At 35.1% G+C, this 8,093-nt stretch overlaps 1 long non-coding RNA gene across 2 annotated transcripts; it reads right to left on the reverse strand.

The window, feature by feature from the left end:
• Positions 1 to 401: 401 nt before the first annotated feature.
• On the reverse strand, positions 402 to 1,596 carry LOC107842082. 2 transcript variants are annotated; one of them, XR_007050500.1, is made up of 3 exons: positions 1,308 to 1,533; positions 678 to 873; positions 402 to 635 (listed from the first exon to the last, which is right to left on the reverse strand). It is a non-coding gene; the product is annotated as an uncharacterized LOC107842082 (long non-coding RNA). The 2 variants fall into 2 exon arrangements; XR_007050499.1 differs by lacking the exon at positions 402 to 635 and having other exon boundaries at positions 773 to 873; positions 1,308 to 1,596.
• Between the last annotated feature and the right edge of the window lie 6,497 nt (positions 1,597 to 8,093).

Raw genomic sequence — 8,093 nt, forward strand, 5'->3', positions numbered from 1 at the left:
ATAGCATCCTTATGCTTAGATTCTAGATGCTTATGGAAAAAGTAAAAATATCTTGTTATAGATTAAAGTATTTGAATAGGTATGAGGATAGCGTACAATCAATCTTTATGCTCTCATCCTTACTTTGGGCAAACTAGTTTTGCGTGCAGGATAAGTGATTACAAACACATTCTGGTGCATATGACATATTTTTGTTACTAAGTGTACTTTATAATTTGGTGTCCAAGTATTTAAAATTCAGGTAAACACGTGATACATGAATAAGACAAGGTATATTTGACTAGCAAATATACAGTTTCACCGTCTTAAACCCGGAGACACGACTCTACATATGTAAAAAAAAAAAAATTAAAGTTTGAATTGATTGAAACCTCTATAATAATGTCTTCTAAATGCACATATTTAAATAGAAATACAAAGTCGAGCATGACATACATGTTTGCTATGTAGCAAAACGTTCAAAGCATTTGAACAAAATTCACATAATAAGAAAATTAAAAAGCAACTAATCTAACTTATACATAATTACTGCATAGGAATAGTAACGCATGATAAAGGACAAACCTGTTAATGTGAATCACAAAAGAAAATAATAATTTGATGATATTCATCATTCTAACAAGTGGTCCATAAGCCTCAACCTATCAATAAGTCTAGATATCATGTGAACTTGGAACCTCAAGGTGAATTTTGAATTCCTAAACTACTAGGCCAACATGTACTCTTGTTAGTAATCTCGAAAACACTCAACAATAAGATGCTGCAATACTCACAATAGAGGTATGGATGGTAAAATATCGTAGCTTTATGTCCAATGTATGCGGCACATAAGTTGTCCAATCCGAATAATTTGAAGAATTCTTTGTTGTTGACCTGCACACCATTAAATTAGTCAAAACTTCAAAAAGATCTCGTCAATTTAGTTTATATTTTAAAATAAATAAATCAAAAAGAAAGTCATAATATTTAAGACGCTCTCTTAGTCATTTTATCAAACAGTTATAGAGCACATTATGTGAATATGATATTCACATTAGCATATTATGTAATAAGACCCCTACACAACTTTCTTCAACAAATACATATCCTAATCAATACTCTATTACAGCACGACATAAATTAGATTTCATTTCTTCCTTCTATTGTAAAGGCATAGGTCACAATTAATAAACATGTTTTAATTCACTTGTGAAATCAAAATTGAACATGCACTCCGTAAAGAGAAACAATTCAAATACAATAAAAAATGCAAACCCGATAATATTCAATGGGTAGTAGATGAAGGAAAAGAAAAAATAAAACAGTACATTTTATACTTCTATTTCTGAAGCTGCTTGAGATACAAATGACGTGAACGAAATTTGGACGAGATGGAGAAATTAAGGAAGAAGGGACAAATTTGAATGTTCTGATTTTGAGAGAGGGAGACCTAGGGTTATCTCTTTTCTTTTAAAGATTTTGAGAGAGAGATTTGGGGGGTAGGATTAAAGAAATAATTTCAACCATATTTTTTCTCCCAAACTCATTCTTTATATGTTAGAGAGTACTATATAATTACTACTAGTAATATTTATGTTTTCAGTAATCTATTTTCTAGATTTTACTATAAAAAGTGATAAAATAATTTAAAGAGATTTATAAATTTTCAATACTAGGTATAAAAATTGGTAATTGACAAATAATAATAAGATATTAATATTTTATATTTGCATCACATGTTAATTTTTATGATACTTTGTCTTAAATGTTTATACTTTTATGATATTTTCTCATGAATGATGGGAAATACCATATTTTTCGACATTTATTTTAAATGTCACTAAATAAATATCATATTTTAACTTTCATACAGCGTCAGGTCCATGTCAATAACTTGTTCTCATTCTATAAGTAAGAAATTTAATTGGTGGTCATTTGAAAATATCAAAGAATAAATTTGAAATTTATCAGATATGATATCTTCGCATCAAAATTGACGCAATTCCAACAAATATTAAACTTTTTTTAATTCAAAATGATTTGCCAGCCAAGCTGAATTTATTATTTTGATATTTTATTTTCTAATGAATTGCGTGCATTTGAGTTTGTCTAGATATTTTGACATTACTATCTATTTATTTAAATTATATTTAAAGCATATATATGAGCTTCTAATTATATTAATTAGATCGATGAAGATATTATTTAGTAATGAGGTACAAGTCAAATAATAATTCTTGAAATACTTGTTCTTGATGAATTTTGAGTGACGTTTATTTAAATTCATTTTAAGTAGAAATTAACTGTATTTATATATTATCTAACTATAGATTTAAATTATATTAAAACTTACAAGTAAGATCATGTAAAATTGAACAGAATGATCAATATCTAAATACAATAAATTAGTAAAGATGTTGTCCCGATCGAACAAGTTTGAATTAATAATAATTATCAAAATACTTGATGAAGATAAACTTGAGCAAAACTTAGGACCCGTTTGGTCATAGATTTTTCAAGTAGTTTTTGGGAAAAAACTTGGCGAATAATGTTTGGACATACAATTCGTCATCATTTGGTAAATATTTTAGGCAAATAATTCAAAACCTCAACAACAACAACAACAAACCCAGTGTATTTTCATAGCGTGGAGTTTGAGAGGGTAAGATGTACATAATCTATACCGCTACCTCCGAAAAAGTAGAGAGGATGTTTTCGATAGACCCCTGGCTTAAGATAAAGGATAATAAATAAGGGGATGGATGACATACCCGAAATAAAGAATAGAAAATAATAGAATAAAATCACACAAATATGAAATACGAGAAATAAGAGCAACACGGAATAAGAAAATAGGAACTAAGCAATAGAAAATAGGATACCCACCTAGTAGTGACATACACTCACATACCAAATATGTACACTGTCCTATGATTACTAAATCCGGCTACACAATCTGACTGCTAGCTACAACCCACACACTAACACTAACCTTTTACCCTAATCCTCGACCTCCACGCCTTCCTATCTAGGGTTATGTCCTCAGTAAGCTGAAGCTGCTCCATGTCATGTCTAATCACCTCCCTTCAGTATTTCTCCGTCCTACCTCTTCTCCTCCTGAAGTCATCCAACGCTAGCCTCTCATACCTCCGAACCGAGGCATTTGCGCCCCTCCTCATCACATGCCCAAACCATCTCAGCCTTCCTTCCCACATCTTGTCCTCCACTAAAGCCACTCCCACCTTATCATAGATAATCGCATTCCTAACTCTGTCCCTTTTAGTAAGCCCACACAGCCAACGCTACACTCTTATTTCTGCCACCTTCAATTCTTGGATATGAACGTGCTTAACTGGCCATCACTCCGCCCCATACAACATGGCTGGACGAACTGTCACTCTAAAGAATTTTCCTTTTAGATTAAGGGGCACCTTCTTATCGCACAACACTCCTGAGGCAAGCCTCCACTTCATCCAACTTGCTCTAATATGGTTAGAAACATCCTCACCAATCTCACTATCCCTCTGGATCATAGACCCAAGGTACTTAAAACTATCCCTCTTACACACTTCCTGGGAGTCCAACCTCACCACCACTTTGTCCTCCTGCCTCAAGCCATTAAACGTGCATTCCAAATACTCCATCTTGGACCTACTCAACCTAAACCTCTTAGACTCAAAGGTTTGCCTCCAAACCTCCAATTTGTCATTTACACCCCTCTCTCCCGCATTTCATCAATCAATACTACATCATCCGCAAATAACATATACCAAGGCACCTCACCTTGGATACTCCGCATCAACACATCTATCACCGATGCAAAAAAGAATGGACTAGGAGTCGATCCCTGATGCAATCCTATCTCGACCAAAAAATGCTCTGAGTCTTCTACCGCCGTCCTTACTCGGGTCTTCCCTCCATCGTACATGTCCTTAATTGCTCTGATGTTTGCCATCGGGACCCCTCTCACCTCCAAGTATCTCCAAAGGACCTCCCTCGAGACTTTATCATACGCCTTTTCTAGATCGATGAACACCATGTATAAATCCCCCTTTCTTTCTTTATACTACTCCACCAATCTCCTTACCAGGTGGATTGCCTCTGTCGTCGAGCGACCAGGCATAAATCCAAACTGATTCTCCAAAACAAACATGGCCCTCCTCAATCTCCGCTCAACCACCCTCTCCCAAATCTTCATAGTGTGACTCAACAGCTTAATACCCCTATAGATGTTGCAACTCTGAATGTCACCCTTATTTTTATATAACGGAATCATCGTACTCCACCTCCAAGCCTCAGGCATTTTCGTATTCTTGAAAATATCATTAAATAAATTAGTCAACCACCTTAAACCTGCCCTACCAACATAATTCCAAAAATTCACCAGAATCTCATCAGGCCCCATCGGCCTACCCCGCCGCATCCTATAAATAGCCTATCTGACCTCCTCAACCCTAAAATGCCTACAGAAACTAAAAATACGGCTCTCCTCCGAGTGCTCCAGCTCCCTAGATCAATGCCTCTGTCCTTACTTCGGTCAAAAGTCTATGAAAGTACTCCTTCCATCTCTTCTTAATGTGCACATCCTCCACCAAAATGCTACCATCCTCCCCCTTAATGCACCTCACTTAATCGAGGTCATGACCCTTCCACTCTCTAGCCTTAGCAAGCCTATACAACCTCTTTTCCCCATCTTTCTCCTCTAATCCCGCATAAAAGCTCTTAAAAGTAGCTGACTTAGCAGTCGTAACTGCTAGCTTAGCCTCTTTCCTTGCTACTTTATAAACCTCCCTATTCGCCCACTTATCCTCTTCATATTTACTCTCAATCAACTTAACACATGGCCCCTTCTTAATCTTTGCTTTCTTCTTCACTTCTTCATTCTACCTCCAGTTCCCCTTATGATGACCTCCCTAGCCCCTCGAAACACCCAACACTTCTCTAGCAGTCTCCATGATGTAGCTAGTAGCCCTATCCCACATAACATCCACGTACCCCCTGCACTCCCACCCCTTCACTCCTGCCACCATTTCTCCTATCTCTAGAGCACTAAATAGCGTCAGGCCACCCCACTTAATTCTAGGCCATCCCTCCTTGGCCCTCTCTTTTTGCTCTTTTTGATAGACAAGTTCATCACTAGAAGTATGTGCTGGGTTGAAAGATGCTCACTCGAAATGACTTTACAGTCCTTACATAACACCCTATCCCCCTTCCTAAGCAGCAAAAAGCTAATCTGAGTTTTGGCTGTCGCGCTTCGAAAGGTAATCAAGTGATCCTCCTTCTTTGGAAAGCTCAAATTCACTACCACCAGCCCAAATGACCTCACAAAATCTAGCAGAGGAGCTCCCTCACCACTTCTATCACCAAAACCAAAACCTCAAATACTAGAAAAAATTATTGGGTCAAATTTCATTTTTTATGAACTTTTGAAAGTGAAATATGTTAAATTTCACAGATACTATGGTCAAACACATGCTATAATTTTGTACTTTAAATTCAATATAATTACTTAATAAAATTATGATTAATAGATATAACCGCCTTGTATTGAAATTATATTTAAAACTTACAAATATATTACTAAAATTGAATCTAATCAAACATTAAACATCATTAATTAGACCAAAAGGTATTTGTGTTGTTTCGATAAAATAGGTTTGAGTAAATAAAATTTTTCGAAGCATCTGATCTAGGTGAAGTTTGAGTTTGAATTAGTGAACTTGATTTTGTTGAATTTGATACAATTAATTAATTGAAGTTAATTATGTATAACATAACATCCTATGTATTTAAATTAGATTTGAAACTTATAATCAAGACCTTGTAAAATTAAATCGAACAAAACGATGAATACCTCTAATTACACTAATTCGATAAAAGTATTGTTCGGTAAAAAAGGTCAGAGTTATGGAACAATTAATAAATATTTTTCGTGTTGTATAATTTTATCATCATGTTTGTCTATTTAATTTACTTTATGCGAATTTATTTTATGAACTTTTCTATTTATATAATAATTTGATGAGCATTTGATTTTACGACGTCATGTAAGAACATGTTTATGCTAGTAAATATACCTATCAGAATGTAGAAACTTCTCAGAAAGCACATATACTTATATACTTTTATAAATATTTATCCAACTATAAAAGTTTGTTACAACTTATCTATTATAATTATATTATTATATTATATTATTACTACTTTTATAATAACTTCAATGGTACGAAAAAGATTATTTAAAGAGACAAAAAGATTAGAATTGTTATAACATATTTTAACGTGTACTAAGAAAAATAATGATTAGCTATGAACATTATTACTGTCACGATCCAAAAACAAGGGTCATGACGAAACTTGTCGCGGCGTACCTTGACAAGTAAGTCTATCACCCAAACTGATACGAAAAGAGGAAAAGACAGAAATATCTCAAGGTAAGGCTTCTAGAATTAAGCCAACCATATAAATAATCATAACAATGCAGAAAGAACTTATCCAAAATACCAATTATGCCCCAAAAACAGGTGTCATTAGTGTAAGAACTACTAATACAATTGAAGAGTCCAATACATCAAAACAATAACCACAAAAGAATAATAACTCTCTCCGAATACTAATAAAGACATAACTACTATAGAAAGATAAAGGTGAACTTCGGACGCATAAACGTCCAACCGCTACCTTGGAAGATCCAACAATCGCCCAAGTCAATCAAGCTGAGGCGCACATGAGCTAGGACCTGCACCGAAAGTGCGCAATAGGCATGAGTACGATCAACTTGTACTCAGTGGGTATCATAGGCTAACCATGTAGAGTAGTAAATAATACATACAAAATATACACTAAGGGCAAAATATACACTAAGGGCACGTCACCTGCAATCAGAAAATATCCCATAACGGTAGCACACATCACTTGTACTAACAGTTCTAATATATCTCACGTATATTCCAACAACACATCAAGATATAGAATACAAGTATACATTATGTCACATATAAATAGAACTAGAGAGAACATGTAGATACAAGATCATCAAATACAAGTAAAGGAAGGTAAGACAAATACATAGATGACAAGTCAATAAGGCAATACAACACAACATAAATACAATAAAGTAAGTGCAACATATATGATGATGATGATGTACAAGGTCATTGCACAACCTTCGTGATCGTCTTACAATCCCCGTATACACCTATGGAGCTAAAGCATCCCGACGTAGGACCAATAGGGGGTTCGTCAACCTGTATACAATCCACATATCTCATATCTCCTTTTCGGCACATCCCTCGGAAAGGTTTTATAAGGTGTTACAAAATCACCTATACTGGCCTACCATGGTATCTATGAGAACCTCTAAAATCTTTACCTTGATAGGTCGGACTCCTGAACTAACCAAAATGACACACCCTTTTTGCGCCTTCCTGAGATGCACTAATAATACCCTCTGTCATCTTAGTGTGATCCACAATACTCTAAGGAGTAGCTCCAAGCACAACCATCTGAGACGTATCCAACTAAATAAAGGCAAACAAACCCTTCACAAACTTTTAAATCTTCTCAAACTCGATGGAAATGCTATCATAGGAATATATGGACAAGTCATGGAAGCATGCCTAATACTCAAAAACTATCATGAATCCCTTCTCCAAATGATCAAACTTGTCCCACATATGATCTCTCAAATTGAAAGGCACAAACCTCTCCAAAAAGGCATCAACAAACTGATCTCATGACAACTTAGGAGCATCAACAAGCCTATAACCAACAAATGATATCCACTAATTTCTCACAGCATCTCTCAATTGATATGTAGTATAAGCGACACCATTCGCATAGAAAAAGTGAAACACAACTCAGAACACAAGATATGAAAGAATTTGCATGATAAGGAATAAAATGATGGAGGTTTCCTAAAGACATCCTATAGCCTCTCGAAGATAGATACAGACGTCTACGTACCAATCTACGAGACTTTATTAGACATTTCATTCTTACACTATTGAGACCAATGAAACCTGGCTGGTCGAATCCAATTTATCACGACCCAAAAAATGAGGGTCATAATGGCACTTGTTGCGGCTTACCTTGACAAGTAAGCCTATCACCCA

This window comes from Capsicum annuum, unplaced genomic scaffold (assembly GCF_002878395.1).
Source record: "Capsicum annuum cultivar UCD-10X-F1 unplaced genomic scaffold, UCD10Xv1.1 ctg5309, whole genome shotgun sequence".
Lineage (NCBI taxonomy): Eukaryota > Viridiplantae > Streptophyta > Magnoliopsida > Solanales > Solanaceae > Capsicum > Capsicum annuum.